The sequence below is a fragment of the Artemia sp. Qi Xiang Cuo genome, chromosome 20 (genome assembly GCF_049724085.1).
Source record: "Artemia sp. Qi Xiang Cuo chromosome 20, ASM4972408v1, whole genome shotgun sequence".
NCBI lineage: Eukaryota > Metazoa > Arthropoda > Branchiopoda > Anostraca > Artemiidae > Artemia > Artemia sp. Qi Xiang Cuo.
Window position 1 is genome coordinate 22,148,310 of NC_142813.1, and position 19,845 is coordinate 22,168,154.

Genomic DNA, 19,845 nt, shown 5'->3' on the forward strand with positions numbered 1-19,845 from the left:
TCAGTATCAATAAATAAATGAAACCCAAAACAAACAGAAATTAAAATAAACAACAGAGTCAACCTCAATATCTGAGTAGGGTTCTAAAACCCTGTGCTTTCTAAAAGCCAGAATATAATTTGTACTTTACTGAAAAAAAATCAAATGAATTTAATGAAAAAAAATGTGCATTGTCAGGTTACTAAACATATGCTGATACCTTAAAATCTTAATTAATTTTGAATTCTTAAAGTTGTAAAAATGAAAACATTTAAAAGAATTTTTTTTAGAAATTACAAATTATATTCTGGCTTTTAGAAAGCATAAGGGTTTAGAACCTTACTCATATTATTTTCTGCTCGTTTTGAGTTTGACTCTCTTATTTATTTTAGTTTCTGTTTTTTTTTTGTTTCATTTACTTATTGATACTGATTTGTGGTAGTTGTATGATCAGTGGATTATTTGATTCTATTTTGTTTATTTTTGGTTTAATGGAACTCTTTACATTTTTTTTAAAAACTTATTTTGTTGAAATTTTTTTTAATTAATTTATGTTCGTTTTATCTTGACATAGTCCTTTTCAGGGAAAAAGATTGAGCCCCTTCTAAAGTTAAACAAACCATTCCTTCCATAAGACCTTTAAATACCCCCTGGGCATAACTTACAGCCCTTGTCCCTAATCTTTGGAGTTTGTTTAAACCCCAAAAGCCTTGTTATATGATATTTAGACTATTTTGAATAGAATGGCTATCTCGAAATTTCTATTAGATGGATTTCGGGACAATACGACGTGTGTATGTGTGTGACGGGGGGGGGGTGGTTAGCTGCCGTCCGATTACTTTGACTCTTAAAAAGAGCACTAGAGTGCATAATTACCGATCCAATGAGCCCCCTCCGAGGTTTATATGACCATGTTTTCTTTAAAAACCCTATATGCCCCCAGGGCACAACTTGCAGCCCTTGCCTTGAAGGTTGGGGGGGATTCTTTATCGTCAAAGACATAATTTCCAGACCTTTCAAATATGTTGAACAAAATGGCTATCTCAAAATTTTGATTGGAAGTGTTTGGGGAAATGATGGGCGTGGGGGGGGGGATTTGCCCTCTGATCACTTTCGACTAATAAAAAAGGCACTAGTAGTACATAAGTACGCACATAATTTCTGGAACTTTCAACTACGTTGATCAAAATGAGAATCTCAAATATTTGATTGGATGTGTTTGGGGAAATGATGGGCGTGAGAGGGGGGTTAGTTGCCCACCCATCACTTTCGACTGTTAAAAAGGACACTAGCCCTTTCAATTTCCAATCGAATGAGCCCTGTTTCGAGTTTCTGCGAAAATACTTTCTGTAAAAACCTTATATGCCGCAAGGGCAAAACTTACAACCCTTGCCATGAGGGATGTGGGAGGGTTGTCATCCTCAAAGACATAATTTCCAGAACTTTAAACTACGTTGAACATAATGGTTTTCTTAGAAATTTGATTGGACGTGTTTGGGGAAATGGTGGGTGTGGGAGGACGGTTAGTTGCCCTCCAATCACTTTCGACTATTAAAAAGGGCACTAGCCCTTTCAATTTACAATCGAATGAGCCCTTTTTGAAGTTTCTATAACAAAGCTTTCTATAAAACCGTATGTACCCCCAGGGCATAACGTATAACTCTTGCCCTGAATACTGTGGGGGGGGGGGGGGGTTGAGGGGGGTTCATCCTCAAAGAGATAATTTCTAGAACTTTCAACTAAGTTGAAAACAATGACTATGTCAATATTTGATTGGATGAACTTGGGGACATGGTGGGCCTGAGAGGGGGGTTAGTTGCTCTCCAATTACTTTCAACTATTGAAAAGGGCACTAGCCATTTCAATTTCGAATCGAATGAGCCCTTTTTGAACTTTCTACGACAGCCCTTTCTATAAAAACCATATATGCCCCCAGGGTATTACTTACAACCCTTATCCTGAGGGCTCTGGGGGGAGGTCATCCTCAAAGACCTAATTTCCAGAACTTTCAACTACGTTGAACAAAATGGCTATCTCAATATTTGATTGGATGTGGTTGGGGAAATGGTGGGTCTGAGAGGGGGTTTGTTGCCCTCCGATCACTTTCGACTATTAAAAAGGGCAATAGCCCTTTCAATTTCCAATAGAATGATCCCTTTTTTAAGTTTCTACGACAACCCTTTTTATTAAAACCTTATATGCCCCCAGGGCACAACTTACAACACATACCCTGAGGGCTTTTGGGGGGGGGGGTTGTCATCCTGAAAGACCTAATTTCCAGAACTTTCAACCATGTTAAACAAAATGGATCTCAAAATTTTGATTGCTTGAATTTGGGGAAATTGTGTGCGTGAGAGGGGGTTAATTGCCCTCCAATCACTTTCAACTTTTAAAAAGGACACTAGCTCTTTCAATTTCCAATTGAATGAGCTCCTTTTGAAGATTCGACGACGGTGTGAAGTTTTTGGATTCACCTCTCTGTGAATTGTCTACTTCTCTGTAAAGTTGTGTACTACTTTGTAAAGTGACTTCTTCTCTTTGCTCTCTTCTTTGTAGTCTTATGGTAGCGTTGGCCTACAGTATGGGATTCGACCGGTGTAGGATGTCTAGCGTCTCTAACTTTCATAAAGTTTATGCGTAGAGCATAAAATGTTTATTTATACATATAATACAGTAAATGTACATACAACGAGGACAGGAGCATAATTAGAACTGGCTCAAGTAATCTAAATTGGTAACCTATATTTAGCACAACCTGCAGATACACATCAGGACGTTTGACATTACTTTCCTTTTAGCCTGTCAACTTCTAGAAATATAACCAATATTCAGAATTAATAAAGTTATCAAGGAAATGAACTTTATCTAGGAAATGGTTTTTTGACAGATACTTAGAATTTAATTATAGGTTCTAACCCGAAAAAACCTACTTCCAAAGCTTACAGATTGTCCCCTTGGTTTTCAAAATCTTTTTTTTTCACAAAAAAATGATTTTCTATCCTCAAACAAAGGTAAACTTAACAAGAACATAAAATAAAATACTGACACTAAAACTGAATCAACAAGACACAAGAAAATATTTTTCCAATTGGCACTTTCATTTCACTTTATATTGTCATGCTAAGCTCGCATAAAATCGGCATAGCTACACCTAATAGAAAAATTTGCACATCTTTAAAAAAAAACTTAAGTTTGAACAGAACACTTAAACAAAAATGATAATCTTCAACAGAAACACAATGAGATTTTCCTTTACTTTCCTTTTACCAAAGCTTTAATTCTTTTTTTTTCGACAAATTATTCGGTTCTTTTGCTATTTATAAGATATCGAAAGGAAGTAAATACATTGGTTGAGAAAAGGGTAAAATTCTACTTTAGCTACTTTTGACTATCTTGGAAAGGGGTTAGGTTAGGAAAGTGAAACTTTCGGGGATGGGTCTACAGGCTAAAGTATGTCCCGGGAAGGTATTTTGAAGTACCCACCTCCACTCCTTCTCCCTCTAGAGGGCCCTGACCTTTGATGACCTTTAATAATCTTCACAACTTTGCTCAATCCCAATTTATAAGGTTTTAAAGACATGCAAATACATTTCCTAAATTTTGATAAAAGCACCCATATGGCTTAAAATTCTACTCAAATAACAGAAATTGCATTTTCAGAACTAAACCTAGAGAAAAAGAAACTGATAACTGAAAATTAAGGTAAGATATTGTTTTGTCAAAATTTCAATAGGACCTGTCATGTAGGCAAATTTCAGGACGCTCTAGAGGGAGAAGGAGTGGAGGTAGGTACTTCAAAGTACCTTCCCAGGACAAACTTTAGCCTGTATTCCCTTCCCTGAAAGTTTAATTTTCCTAACCTAACCCCTTTCCAAGATAGCCAAAAGTAGCTAAAGCAGAATTCTACCCGAATCTGCTTTTCTCCGAATCGAATCGAACCAACACCAAACGAATCATTCTTTGAATAAATTAGGTCAAAGCGTCACATGACAAAAATTGAAAAAAAGAGGGAAATTATAATATTTACAAAAAATGACATTTTGACATTTTGACATTTTTTAGGGGTAGGGGTATATAAAAAAACCTCAAAAAACGCATACAAAATTTGTTTATGTCCATTTTTGTTACATTTTTACGAGTCAAGCAAACATTTCGGGGGGGGGGGGGTTCAAACCGGGTACTCCCCCCTCTGGATACGGCCTTGGGATAATCTTAAGAAAACAAGGAATTATATCTTTCCAAGTTAAGCAGTCAAATTTTGCTGCTTGTGGCAACGATGACGCTAAAATCATGTAAAAACCATATATCATTAAATTCTATTTAATGATTATTATATCATTAAATTTTATTAAATATATCATTAATTCTATTCCATTAATAATTCTATTAATTAATTCTATATATCATAAATTCTATTATATATATCATTAAATTCTATTAAATATATCATTAAATTTTAAACTTACTAGTGACAATATTAGGTTTTTTGATCATATCAATTTTCTCCTGAAAAATAGGATTCAAACGTAAGAAAGTTTCTGAATCCTTTAGGCGTCCCTGAAAGTTCTTGTACCAAGAATAGGGAATCTTTTAAAACTGTTAAAATTATATATGGTCCACGAAATTTAAGCTTTAAACCCTTAATTTCCCTTGGAATCTGAGCTTTGTCTTGGACATGAACTAAGTCCTCTTCTCGCAAAATACAGCATTTTTATTATATTGTACTTCTCTGTTTTCCTATTTGTTCATCACACATCCTGTAAATCGTGAATAAATTTCTAACTAAATTAACCATACAATCCTCATAATTATCAAAATAGTCAATTGAAGGCAATAAAAGTTGAATATCCAAAATGAAAGAGGCTGCCTACAAGAAATTATTTGATGTGGTGAATATTTAGTTGTGGAAGAAATAGTAGAATTTAATACATTCTGAACGAAAGGCAAATAAGTATCCCAAGAATTGGGATGATCCTGACAATAAGCTTTTAATACGGATTTTGTTACCTTCACTCGATTCTCGCATAACCCATTCGATTGAGGATTATAAGTTGACGAAAAATGATGTTTAATTTTTAATTTTCACACATATGTAAAATGAGATTTGAACGGAAAGACTGGTGGGAATCAGTGATCAAAACTTCAAAAAGACCAAAGTATGCTATCACTGACTCGCAAAGAAAGTTACACATAGCTTCTGCTTTTACTCTGAAGGATATAAAATTAGAATTGCGCTCATTTTAAACGAGAAAAAAAAATGAGTAAAACAAATTAATTAGGTAAAAGCTGTAAAAACAAGGCAAAATCGTTATTCAACACTCCTAACAGATTTCCTACCCGCGTGCGAACTTAAATGCATGACTTACTTTCGTAAATTGTCCTTCGGCGTTCTTCACTTTTTCTCAAAAACTGGAATCTGAAGCGGGAACCTGAAATTGAAGCGGGAACCTGGAACTGAAGCTGGAAGCTGGAATCTGGAATCTTTGATGATGCAAACGGTAACAATTTTCAACTTCCGACGTCAAACGATGAAAAGTTTTTTACCACGGATAGGTAACACAATTATGAACAAGCCAAAACGGTTTTCAGTGGATAGTCTCTACGCCACAATTACAGTTGACAAAGATGAATTTTACCCAAATTTGAAGGTTACAAAACTTATGACGACAATGTAGGTAATGGGCCTCAAACGAAAATGTTATCTTGATATGTAACAACCGCAGATTGAAATGGTAAGAACTGTAATCCTCTCCGGCAAAAACTGCTGCCACCACTTTGTAAAGTTTTTGGACTCACCTCTCTGTTAATTGTCTACTTCTCTGTAAAGTTGTGTACTACTTTGTAAAGTGTGACTTCTTCTCTTTGCTCTCTTCTTTGTAGTCTTATGGTAGCGTTGGCCTACAATATGGGGTTCAACCGGTGTAGGATGTCTAGTGTCTCTAACTTTCATAAAGTTTATGTGTAGAATATAAAATGTTTATTTATACATATAATACAGTAAATGTACATGCGACGAGGACCAGTGTTACCAACACTTCAAAACAAAATGTACCACAAATTGCATGAAAACTGTACCAAAGACAAAAAAAATGTACCATATCTTAAGTTTTTTTCCGCACCTTACGCTTCGCGTAACACGCGAATTGTTTCCTTCCTTTGTTTTTCCTTTTGTCTTTGTTCCTTTTGTCCATTCCTTTGTTTTTCTTTCTCTTCTCATGCAGTACATTATTCCTGACAGTACTTGAAGGAATTGTTTGGAGTAACAAATATTGCAGCAGAAACATTTTACTACAGTCGTGGCCATTTACGACCATTTATAAACTTGGCAATTTTTTTCAAACTCAAAACGAGCAGAAATTAACATGAGTAGAGCTCAAAACCCTTGTGCCTTCCCAAAGCCAGAACATAACGTGAACTTTACTGAAAAAATATAGCTATTTTTACTTTAATAACTTTAATAAATCAAATGTTATTAACATTTTGATTACTAAATATCAGTACATGTACATTAAACTGACAATGCACATTCATTTGTATTTTTTTTCAGTGAAGGGTAAATTATGTTCTGGCCTTGGGAAGGCATAGGGGTTTTGAGCCCTACTCATGTTAATTTCTGCTCGCTTTGAGTTTGACTCGCTTATTTATTGTAATTTCTGTTCGTTTTGGGTTTCATTTATTTATCGATGCTGATTTGTGGTAGTTTCAGGCTTGGTAGATTATTTAATTTTATTTTTGCTCATTTTTCGTTTAATGGAGTTCTTTACTTATTTTGTGGAAAAAAGTTAATTTAATTAATTACAACCAACAACGGAATATTCGTGATTGAAATAGCCCAAGATCATATGTCCTGAATTCTCTTTGCATTGATTGGTGCATTTATCTAAAGAGCTAAGTTGTTCATGCATGTAACGCACGAACATGCGTTACATGCATGTTCATGCATGTAACGAAATGAATTCGTCAAAAATTTAGTTGTAAAACTTAACTTACATCAAGCAACATGATAATATATTTCAGTTGTGAAAAACTTAACTAAGAGATTAAAATACTATTAACATGGAATCGAAAATTTGCACAAAGTGGAAGTGATGGGGTTACTTTCGAGAGAGCTAAATTGCATGAAATGGCAGCAAGAAAGAGAAGGGAAAGTGTATACACTATGACGGAGGTCCAGCCAGTGGTAACTAAAGAGTTGGAGCAGTTTTTTAGGGAAAATAAAAGGCCTTTATTAATTGAGCTTGAACTTGAAAAACTGAAGTGGGAGCCAGGCCAGTTGATAGAAGAACACCAGTTGGAAAAACAGACAGATTCTATGAGACAAGCCCCAAAGCCAATCTCAGTGTGTACGGGACCAAGTATCGTAGCTAAGAAGCTACCAGAATTTTTCAGACCGAAAATAGCTAGGATCAAAGACAGCGAATTATGCAACGCATGTATGCGAAAACAGACAAGACCAATAAATTTAGTAAAAGTATTTCAAAATCGGCAATAGCCCTGAGCTGCCTAACTACAGGGACAGCTCACAGTCCTCAAGTAATAGGAGAGAAGATAGCTATGAGAGAGCTAGGAAATACAAGGCTCCAAAATCATTCTAGAGAAGCTCATAGATCTTTTTTAAGAATTTTCTCCTTTCGATGCTGACATGCTTATAAAAAACAATTTTCTTTTCAACTTCAACGAAATTTACAGGATTGCACTTTGGAAAATTTTCTTGTTCTGAATATCAAAATTAGTTATTCTTCAAGCTAGTTTTAAATTTTTTGTAAGTTAGTTTTTATATTATGCTTGTTTTTCTTGAAGATGATCTTTTTGCATTAAATTTGGATATTAAACGATAGCAAAACCAGGCAACATAGGCAAAAATAATCTTCTTCGTGAAATTCCTTTTAGCTGATCAGATAATACTCACTTCAAAGTAAGTGAGGGGGACATGGGAGCTAGCTGAAACTACGAAAATATGAAGGCGCTTGCCCCTTCCACAACCATCGGTCTTCATGCTAAAATCTAAATTGTTCTCTAAAAATACATCCATTAAAATTCAACGGTCCTTTTCTTGGATCAATCTCTCTTAAAGAATGGTTACACAAAGTAAAACTTAAAAATGGGGATTGATTAAGGGAGCAGACACCCTCATATGCAGAATAATTTCTGTTCGTTTTAATTTTTAGTATTACTTCTTATCCTTAATTCAAATTTTTTTTATATTTCTGACCATCAGTCAAATCATGCCAAGAAATCCCTTTTCATTCCCCTGGGAACTTTTTTCCACGAAGAATACCCCCCCCCCCCCTACCCAAAAACACGTATATTTCCCAATAACAAATACTATAGCCTATATGAACTATGGGCAAATTACATAACTTACAGCCCTTGCCTCAGGGACTATTGGGGTCAATACCATCTCCAAAGGGAAAGTTAAAGGACCTTTCAACTATATTGACTCAAAAAGTTATCTCAACATTTTGACTGGACAACTTCCAGGAAAAGAGGGTTCTGTGAGGGGGACTAGTTACCTTTCAATTTTCAATCTTTTTGGTCACTTAAAAAGGGTACTAAAGCTTATCAATTCCAATTGTGGGGATAATTTTTTTTTATAATTAATTTAAATCGAAAGAAAACTTGTTTCTGCATTAAATTTTAATCAAAAACGAACAAAGATTAGTTTTAAAAAAACTAAGTTTTTCTTAGGGAAGCAAAGAGTGAAGTTGAAGCTTAAAACGGACTAAAATTATTACTTCATAGCCTATTTAATATATATTAACATAACTAGTACAAATAAACCAACTAATTAAGTTTCCCTATGCTTTTATGATTATACAAAACTAGCGCTTTGCTGAAAGCACAAAATAATGTAGAAGTTTTGGTACAGTAAAAGCAAACCAATCAAGGCCACCTTTTATAGAATCAAAATATTATCAATCCCTTTTAGAAAGCGCTAGTTTTGTATGATCATAAAAGCATAGGGAAACATAATTAGTTGGTTTATTTGTACTAGTTATATTAATATATATTAAATAGGCTGTGAAGTAATAATTTTTGTCCATTTTAAGTTTCAACTTCGCTTCCCTCGGAAAAACTTTTTTTTTGTAAATTATCTTGACTATGCCGAACAGATCAGGGTGAAATAAAATATTTGTAGATGAAAGAATACAAACATAGGTTCAAAAATACTGAATTGTACCACATTGTACCATAATTTTGTAAAATGTACCATATTTTGCGGGATTGTACAAAATTGTACCAGTAGAGATGAAATGTACCGAAACAGTACAATTTTACCACGTTTGGAATCACTGCTGCAATACCAGGCCAGCGCGTGAGTGGAGCGTAGCAAGCCCCAACATCCCCCCGGTTTCCAAAAATCAGTTTAATATTCTGGCCCATGTAGGGACCGTATCAAATATTAAGCTGTTAAAAACAGATACTACACTTAAATTTTAGCCAAAACACCGAGAAGCGATAATTACGCTTGGATTGTCAAAGGATTTATGACAAGACGAGTAACAGAGTTTATCGCAGATTTAATTTCGGTTGTAATACTCAATAGTATTAAATTAGCTTACCACATCACTTTGTTTTTAGATTCTTAAGCAACAAGAAAAATTTCCCGTAATATCAAAGTTCATCTCAAAATTTTAATGGTAAACGGAAAAATTTCCAATCAAGACTTGGACAAAATTATCATTCAAAATACCAAAATCAGACAAAGATATACTAAAAAAACTCACCTGTTTATCTGGATCCTTGAGTTATGAAGACTTTTCTAAGTTTTGACAAGATATTTTGTAGAAACTAAATTTCAGCTTGGGGGACAAAGTGAGGTTTGAAAAGGAGTCAAGCTTAGGTCTGGAGGGGGCAGCTCTCCTGCGTCAGAACAAACTGTACCCCACGAACGACTCCTTCATGACCAACGCAGTTCAAAAGCTAAATAAATATGATTGGTACTTGTGCATTATATCTTACACACGAAACAAGTCATTTTTGGTTAATGCTAATGAAATAAAGTAAAATAGGAAGCAAATATAATAGTTTAGAATCTAACTTGGGCTATATATTTCCTCATGAGGGGGGGGGGGGGTAAAGCACAGCATAAATTAAATACGTAACTTAACATGCCCTAGGTACCTTCCCCCCCTAAACCCCAAAAAACATTAGTTTAAATATTGTAAACGCATTGGAAAACCACGCCTTGCGATCCATTTCTCTATTGCAAATACCCGTTTGACTGGTTTCCTTAACTATTTACCGATACAGTATACAGCGGTGTGTAAGATATAATGCACTTGTACCATATGATTTTTTAAATACAAATGCTGTGAAACATTTTCATATTAACATATCAAGCTTCTAGATTATTCATTTAGTTATTAAAGTCATGCTTTCTTTCTGATAAAAACGTCCTAATCGCTTGAGAGCACATTTAGCTTTTCGAAAATAAATCATAGTAAATTCGGTACTGTTTTACTTAATGGTACACATCGCTATAGACTATATAGCCAATGAGCATCCAGACCCGTAAAGCGGTTAATTACTATCTACATTGATTGCAAAGCGTTGTTTCTTATTGAATTTACTATATTTAAACTGTTTTTTTGGGGTTTAGGGTGGGGGGAAGTTACCTAGGTTAGGTTACGCATTTAATATGTGCTATGCTTTACCCCCCCCCCCCTAATGTGCAAATATATAGCCAAAAAATGTTTAATAAACAATTATAAACGGGTATATGTCTCTCCCGTTTGACTTGTTTTCTTGATAGAGTCTATAGCGGTATGTAATATTAAGTAAAACAGTACCGTAAATTAATATCTTTTTTTTTTTTTTTTTTTTTTTTTTTTTTTTTTTTTTTTAACAGGATTTAAAACTAACCAGGAATACAATGACTAATTAGCAGGAATTTTGGAAAATTTTCGAAAAACGTGAAATTTCTTGAAAAAACAGAACTAAAAAAATGGCCCAGGAGAGGCGCCAATGATTAACTTCTAGTTAAAATTGCATTAATCAAAATTTAAATTGCATGGTTGTATATGGCGAACAAAAAGAGAAACAAAAAGACTAATAAACAGAAACGATTCAAAAAAATTATATGCAATTTATTAAACAAAAGAAAAAAACAAAACATTTTCTTTGTTTTAATGACTCTCATTATATAAGAATTTTATAATTAGCAGAGAACTCTAAAATACGAAAAACAGGCCCTTTTTCAATAAAATACAACGAAAAGATATTTTATCTATCAGGGTAAAAGTGTAGACATTTTAGGGAACCCCCCTAAAGAAAATTAAATAATTTGAAATGTTTTAGTTCAATTTCCCATTGAACATGTCCTGACAATTTCAACGCAGTAACCTTAGCCGTTCCTGAGGTGTCGCCCTTTGGATAAAACTGAAAGCATGAAGTTTCTTTCGTTTGGTTTAGAATCCCCCCAAATATAGCCTGAAGTTCTATATTAAATTCTAATTTAATTTTAAATTTTTATATTAACTCTTATTTAACGTTACATGTTGGCAAAGCCTCGAACATCTTAACATAGAAAAACATTTTCAAAGAACAATTGCATTGACTCGTGACATCAGCAGTAAATTTTCTTTTCAAGGATTTTATCTGTGTTGTAAAAAAAAAAAAAAAAAAAAAAAAAAAAAAAAATTCAAGCCTCCATACGATTTCTCCGGCATTGATTTCACCACACGCATAACCATCTGCGCTAGGAGGCGTTGAATTTTGTTTTGCATTACAAGGTAATTAGATACAAATAGTGTATTTTGATTTAGTTTAATTTCCAACGTAAATGCCCATTACGTTGATATAATCTACTTGACAATAATGCAAGCTATGTTGTGGTTTAATTGAATTTGCTCTAAATATGAGCACAAAAACTGGATTCAAAATAAGCCGAGCAAATATTACAAGAAGAGTGTCCCCTCGTCCCCATCGACACCACTCGTGACGATCATTGGCGTTAATTAACTAAAATTAAAGAGGCTAGGCAACATCCAGTGCCCCCCCCCCCTTCCCGATATTTTCGTCTGAAACGTTAAAACGTATCACAATGCATTTAAACAAATTTTCGATGAGTGTTTTAACGATTTTATACCCTCCCCCCCTCCAAAAAGGAATTCTGGAAGTGGCCCTCGGGAGAGGAGGAGTATTCTTCATAATCCAAGGAGGGAAAGTTCATTGTTTTTTTTTAATTTCTTTAACAAAAATACGAAAAAAACCAATTTTTCAATCATAATGCCACAAAAAGACTTTCTTGAATCTGGAAGGGGGAATGCAGAATAAAATCTTGCAGGAAAATACCCCCCTCCCAATTGAAGCTACTGGTATTCTTCACCCATGGTACTTGATAATAATACAACTTGTATTGTGACGTTATAAAATTTGCTCCAAGTATGGACACAAAAGCTGAATTTTTAATCACCCAAGCAAAATACACATAAACAATACAGTGAGACTTCATCAGGTAAATGATTATTTGCTTTATTTTTATTTATCCTTTTTATTTGTCATTCACTTGATTAATTCTATAATCCCATCTTGTTACTAACAATGTAGCCAGAACACTGTATTGAAAAATAGATGGCCTCAAAGTATAAATCCAGAGTTATAGTAGAATTTGAGTATAAACTTATTAAAGAACCCTAATGTTTGATATATAGAAACTAAATTGAAAATAAAACAAACATCCTTTAAGATAGACTTGAGCTAAAAAGACTTACTAGAAAAAAAGTAGCACAATGTCTGTTGCATTCCAAGATGGTAGTATCTTTTGATTTTTCAAGTGCGTAAGATCAATGTCCTATGGAGTAATATAAATTACGCGGCTATGCTGTAAGGATAACAAATCGAGCCATAGTTACTTTCTAAGACGAAACAAGAGAGAACTAAATGTAGCTTGAACTTGGCTCGCTTTTACGCCATCTAAGGGCTTAAGAAATAAATACCAACTCGTAAAGGCCCATAGGCCCCACACAAAGTCTTCTTCCTCTGGAGAAAAATAAACTTTTGTAAAATTTTGGACAGTTCTGCAGCAAGTCCTGCTATACAAACCAGGGCCAGCCCTGACCATATCAAGGCCTTGTTCCAAAATATCTTACAGAATGCACTGTTATCATCCTCTAAATAAATTAATTCTTAATTGAATTAATATGGACCAAGGAATTAATAGGTAAGCTGTCAGAATGCCATACTTCAGACTCCCCGAATGTATCAACCAAGAAAAAACTTTGAGATGGTAAATCACAGGGTTTTTGTGTTACTTGCAGTTAGAATCCAGGGACGTCCTTCCTCACAGACCGTTTTCACTTGATTCTCGTTCTCCCTTCACATGGAGAATTGCCTCTTGGATCTCATTTCCCTTCACAATGAGCATTACCTCTTGAATTGCGTTCTGCCTCCCGGCAGACAGAGTATTGCGTCTAGAAGCAAGATAAGAAACCAAAGAGACTAAAATCTTTGATAGTATTAGGCTAGAAACTCATGGAATCCCCAAATGAAGGATTTGCCCCTATATGATCTCAAGACTCCTCATTTTAGAGAAACCTCCTTAACTGGAATGGAAACACTGTTCCTAGACAAAGGAGGAATGAGTTTCCCAAGAGAATTGGGAGTCAAGGGCACCTAGGAATTGGCTCATTATTGCACTGAGCCAAGAGTGCCTTTGAGCATCCCTTACCCGCTTAAAATTAGCTTTCTCGGATGCAATCTGCAAAAGATGACAACAGATACTTTGCCGGTAACTTGTCAACTGAAAAGCTGTATGCAACTAGGCGAATAACAACACTAATCATGTCTTCTTCACTATAAACATAGCTTATTTAGAAACCCTTGGAAAGTGTGCAACATTTCACAATTACTGTCCCTTTTTGCTATCTGCCCATAATTTCACAATTTGTTTTTCATTTTTGAAAAGATTGAATTTTTGTTCATATATGACTTCAATTATCCTGTATTTTCCAGGTTTACTTGTCTGACCACTACTCAAGACCGTTTCCTCAAGTAGTAGTCCTGCTGACCTTTCATGTCATTTACGTCTTGTCAAATGCTAAGACTAAGTAGTCGGGCTTGTCAGATAAGTAATCTTGGAATATTAGAACATACTACAAGAGTAGACTAGTCTGCCTTTCGCAATTCAAAAATTTGTTAAAACTCATCAAGTGCCCCTCCCCACGGTAATCTTTAGTAAAAGGCGAAAGATTAACTCGATATGAAGAGAAGGGTTGCCACCCTGGCTTGGAAGAATTTACTAAATCTGAGAGGAGAAATTTACTAGATTGCATCTGTTTTTTTTAAATACTCAGGCGAAATTTTTGCGCGTGCGGCTACTGTCGCACGCACACCATCAATTATCGATTTTTACTATAGGAGGATAATCAATATCATTTCCATATTCTTTTTTCCTTTTTTCTTCGTTTTTTTCTCTTTCCTCTTTCTTTTCGTTTTCATAGTATGATTGAAAATTCCGGAAACCTATAAGTGCAAAAATCCTTTTTTTTATTATTTGGATTTACTGGATAGGCTTCATATTCCAGATGTGGTATAACCAAGACGTTATTCAATAGTTTGGAATCTTAGATTCTGGAAATCCTGCTGGTGAAGTCCGGCTTTAAATTTATCAATGGTCTTCATGTGTTTAAATTCAGATATATTAAAAATTAAAAAACAATCAACGAAGAAAAACAGCTACAACTCATATTCACGAAGTATTTCAGGCGATGGGGTGCTTAGAATCTGAGGTGTGTTTGAAAGTAACGACTTTTGAAATTTGTCCCCCAGTTTCCGTTTTTAGGTTTGAAATCTAAACCCTTCCATTTTGCATTTTTAAGAAAAAATTTGCCACTTTTAAAACACTAATTGGGCTGGTCTTTAAATAAGGGATAAGCTGCTTACAAAAATTTCCAGCAAATTTTAAAGCAATTAATTTAGGATTTTTTTGAACTGATTTTTTTTAGATTCTCTCTCATTCTTATTCAAGAGAATCAAAAACCAATACAATCTATGTCACTTCAAAACGAAAATGACGTAATCGGCTACCGGTTTAGTTGTAAAAATGTGTAAATTAAAAAGTACACCTCGAACTGGACTAGGGCTGCCAAGAAAAAGAAAACTTATATAACATACAATAATTAATTTAAAAAATAACATTGTGTCAGTTTTCTTCAGGTCAGGCAAATCATACAAATTGAAAAGTAAGAAAAAAAAATATGTAGTCACAATTAAAAAAAAGTCGCACTTAAAAGGCTTTAATCGTCCTTGGCCTCATTGGAATTTAAAGTATCCACTAGTGTCGAATTCTGACTGAAGGGATCTACTGGTTTTCATTTCTTGATAGTCCGAGTCAAATCGCTGGGGGTCACCCAGTCATGTACTCCACTTGACGACCTGAGAACAAGTTGCTTCGTTTTCATCAGGGACGAAACAATTGAGACATTTAGCCTATTCCGGTTTTTAGTTTTGATGACCGACAAAATCAAGAACTGTCTCTCTGCTCCAGCCCTTGAATGGGGCAAGCTGCAGAGAGTCAGAAAGAAATTGGGCAAGTATGGACAAAGTTCGTTTCCAGTAGCGTCTTTAAAAAGGGACAAGGCTAACTAACCAACGTAGCAGCTGCTATGAGAGTCTGGGAAAATTTTCTGAAAACAAATTAAGCCGGAATAACAGTCCTGATTTTAAATAGTTTGCCTTTAAAAGCGAGTATCAAGAAGAAGTCGAGAGAAAAGTAGAGATTTTTAAGCGCTAGGGTTGACGCGAAATCGCAAGAATAAGAGCAATAGTACGTAGCCATAATATCTAACGTAATAGAAATCAGATTTTGTAATGAATGAATCCTAATTTTTCTCTGGATTCATGGAAAATAACAAAGGTTTTGTTTACTACAAATCATGACTTTTTACTTGATTTTGGGAAATTTACTAGATCCTCTAAATTTACTAGATTATTTTGTTTTTGCTAGATGTAGTATAATCCTACTAACGGTGTCAACCCTGATGAGGAGAGGCCAGAGCTGTGAAAATTCCTAGAGTTGACTTGAGCAAATATAAAGATATCTTAGTATATCCTCATTGGTTTCCTAACAAGGTTCAAAATCAACTAGGAACTCAATTTTCAAAGAAGCAAATACTAGCAAAAAAATCATATGATAAGATAATATATTCAATCAGCAGCATTTCAAAAGCTACTTCAATGATATGGTACTAAAAGTACATCTGCATAAAATAAAATAAATATTCAGAACTCAGGCTAGAAAATAATGGCAATATAACTGAGTGGTCGATCAATTGCTGCAGCCAAAGGTCCCTCTATAGGAATAGTCCAAGAAGCTTCGCGGTACTGAAGGAATTTGCAGCTTTATATGTCGCCAACGCAATTGACTTGATGAAATGTTTGTGGACCAAGGGCATTTACATTTTTAAGACTAGCCTCTGTGATTAATTCTAAATTTCTGATGTGTGATTCGATTTCAAGTTCAATTTAAAAATACTTATTTAATGACTAAACGGTGTCTTCAAAAACAAAATGCATCAAGAATCTAGACAGTATACGCTCAACTCTCTCATATGCTTGGGATTTTAGGCACAATTCTTCCGTAAAATATGAAACATGTAGGCTAAGTTTATCAAGAAAAAATAGTTTTTTCAAAAGGACCCAATGATCAATTTTACATGTCTCATTATTTTCTTAACAACATCAAATTGTATAGTATACTATTTTCTATCAAATAATAAAATTATGACACATAAAAGGGACCCAAATGACAAAAAGTTCCGGCGTGTGGCCAGAGGCCCGCGCGAACACAGTCCCCCACTACCAAAAATTACGCTGTTGAGTTACCCTCATTTGGGGTAATCACAGGGGTCAGCCAATCTGAAGTGCAATGGAAAGACCTCACCCTGGGAGCACCTCCTTCATGATCAAGGCAGCTCCCCAGCCAGGTAAGTTACAGCATACCAGTCATATAGAAAAAAAATTTTGAACACCGAAAACCACTGCCTGGGACCCAGACGTAGTGAAATCACAAATTCTCATGATAAAATAACCAACAGGGTTGCCACCGTCAGTAGAATTTTACTAGATCTAGTAAAAAAAAAATCTAGTAAATTTAGAGGATCTAGTAAATTTCCCGAAATCTAGTAAAAACTACCAAAAAGTCATTATCTATGGTAAACACAACTTTTTTTTATTTACCTAGAATTCAGGGAAAAAAAATTGTCGTAAACATATGACAATTTACAATTTTTGCTTGTCTGTTTTACAATTTATAATTTTGCTTTTCTGTCTCAGAGACAGACAAGCAGTCACCTATTTTCATAAACAGACACTTCACTTCCGGCGTCTAAAGGTCAACAGAATCAGCTTTCTGTGTATTAAATCTTACCAACTAAAAATGAAGCTATAATGACACTTGGATTTGTGATGATTGGGAATCTATTTGAATCAAAACAAAAGCCAACCACCCAAGGTGATTAAGTGAATCTCCCCAGTTAAAAATTTTTTATTGAGAAAAAAGGAGCCTGCTGAGAGAAATTAAAAGTAAGTAGAAATGTAACATTATATATATATATATATATATATATATATATATATATATATATATATATATATATATATATATATATATATATATATATATATATATATATATATATATATATATATATATATATATTTATATATATATATGTATATATATATATGAACTTGTAAGTTTCCAGAATTTTCAATCATACTATGAAAACGAAAGAAAAGAGGAAAAGAGAAAAAAAGAAGAAAAAAGGAAAAAAGATTGCGAAAATCGTATTGATTATCCTCCTTTAGTAAAAATTGATGCTTGATGGTGCTCGTGTGGCGTAGTCGCACGCGCAAAAAATTTTTTGGAGCATTTAGTAAAAACAGATGCGATCTAGTAAATTTTTCCTCTCCGATTTAGTAAATTCTTCCAGGTCAGGGTGGCAACCCTGATCACCAACGGTGGCAACCCTGGTCATGTTGAGGCAGACAAATTTAGTTGAGTGAAATTATTGCTAGCTGAAACCCGAAATCAGAACTACCATCTTTCAAGGCACATCAGCTTTTCAAAAATTGTTTGAAAATAAAACAAATAAGGATACTTTACTGTTAATTTTCGCAAAACTATTATAATCATTTAAGACAAAAATAGGTTCAAACTTTTCATCGTATTTCACAAATAATGATGAAAAACAAATAGTTTAAATTTACGTTTTACTGTAACATAATTTTGTGTAAATGTTTTTTAATAACGCCATATCACACATGCTAGGACATAAAAAGACGAGTAATAAGTGAAACGCATATACTCGAAATTTCTAAGCAGAAACATAGAGTAAATTGGAATTACCATAAAATACTAATTCCTCTATATGTATATTAAATAAAAAAACAAGATTTTTCAATTGAACGTAAGGAGGAAGATTAAAAATTAAAACAAACCAACAATTATTACGAATATGACGGGGCTTACTCCCTCCTCAATACATCGCTCTTTACGCTAAAGTTTGACGTTTTGTTCCAATTATCTAAGAATCTTTCGTGAAACACAAGGGACGTTTAATAAAATTTATAAAGTTCAAAATAATAATCCTTGGTACTGTTCTATTAGCTGTAAACCACGAAAGATAGATGATAAAATAAACTAATCAAACAGGCTCTTTAAGCGGAGAATTGGAGTGCAAACGGTGGTTTCTAACTTTGTTTACAATATTTAATCTTTAGTTTTTTGTGGTTTAGGGGGGGGGAGGGCCCGAGGTACGGTTACGCATTTAATATATTCTATGCTTTACATTCTATGCGTGTTAATTTGAGACACCTCTATAGGGTACTACAATGTATTGCGTGGTTTTCATTGCGTATACGATATTTAAAGTGTTGTTTTTTGGGGTTCGGGGGGGGGGGAGAAGGTACCTAGGCTAGGTTAGGTTACGTAATAATATATACTATGCTTTACCCCCCAACCCCACCCGAAATGCGCACATATATAGCCCACGTTTCTCTCTAAGCTATTTTACATTTATCTTTTTTTGTTTCATTTCATTAGCATTAACCAAAATAGCAGTGTATAAAAAAGTGCGCTTAATAGCGGAATATCACTTTTTTTTATTTAATTTTTTATTATTTTTAAGTACCGCCTGGAAATCCAGACCCTCCTCTATAGAAAATCCCTTGCCCCACAAAAAAATCCCCTGTTGAAAGATCCTCTAATGCAGCACCGTATCAAAAAAAATTTTGGGGGGGGGGGGGGGTCAAAAACTATTTTTGGGGGGGGGTTCCAAAAAAAAAAGAAAAACACATAAAAATTGTGTTTATTTTCATCTGTGTTAGGTTTTTACGAGTCGGATAAAGATTTCAGGGAGTTCAAACCCTTAACCGCCTGTATATGTCTTTGTCCCAAGTAAACCTTCTGGAAGAACCCCCCCCACGAAAAGTATCTGTATGCTTCCCAATATCAAATACTAGGCCTATATGTAAACAATGGGCAAAGTTCATAGCTTGTACCCCTTCCCCGGGGCTGTGGAAGGTAAAGTCATCCTCAAATACATAGTTCTTAAATTCTTAGATTCTTTGCTCTTAATCATAAGTCCTCTTGATCGAATCTGTAATCCAGTTGAAATTGAAGATCTTCTTTCGGCTGAATTTCCAAATACCAACGATCCTTTACTAAGAGAATTAGTTTTAAAGTGGATGATTCATAATCCGCGTATGCTAAACAAAACGACTATCTCAAATTTTGATCGGAAGACTTTGGGTGCAAATGGGCATGGGAGGGGGGCTAGTTTACCCTCTAATCTTTTTGGTCACTTAAAAAGAGCACTAGAACTTTTAATTTCCGTTTGAATGAGTCCTTTCCCGATATTC

The 19,845-nt window shown here is 34.5% G+C and overlaps 2 non-coding genes and 1 pseudogene across 2 annotated transcripts; all 3 read right to left on the bottom strand.

Annotated features, from left to right (window-relative positions):
- Positions 1-9,247: 9,247 nt before the first annotated feature.
- On the bottom strand, positions 9,248-9,440 carry LOC148940006 (U2 spliceosomal RNA). The gene has a single exon (XR_016143505.1). It is a non-coding gene; the product is annotated as a U2 spliceosomal RNA (small nuclear RNA).
- A 4,645-nt stretch (positions 9,441-14,085) lies between these two features.
- Positions 14,086-14,202, bottom strand: LOC148940007 (U5 spliceosomal RNA; annotated as a pseudogene).
- A 2,549-nt stretch (positions 14,203-16,751) lies between these two features.
- LOC148940008 (U1 spliceosomal RNA) lies at positions 16,752-16,915 on the bottom strand. The gene has a single exon (XR_016143490.1). It is a non-coding gene; the product is annotated as a U1 spliceosomal RNA (small nuclear RNA).
- Between the last annotated feature and the right edge of the window lie 2,930 nt (positions 16,916-19,845).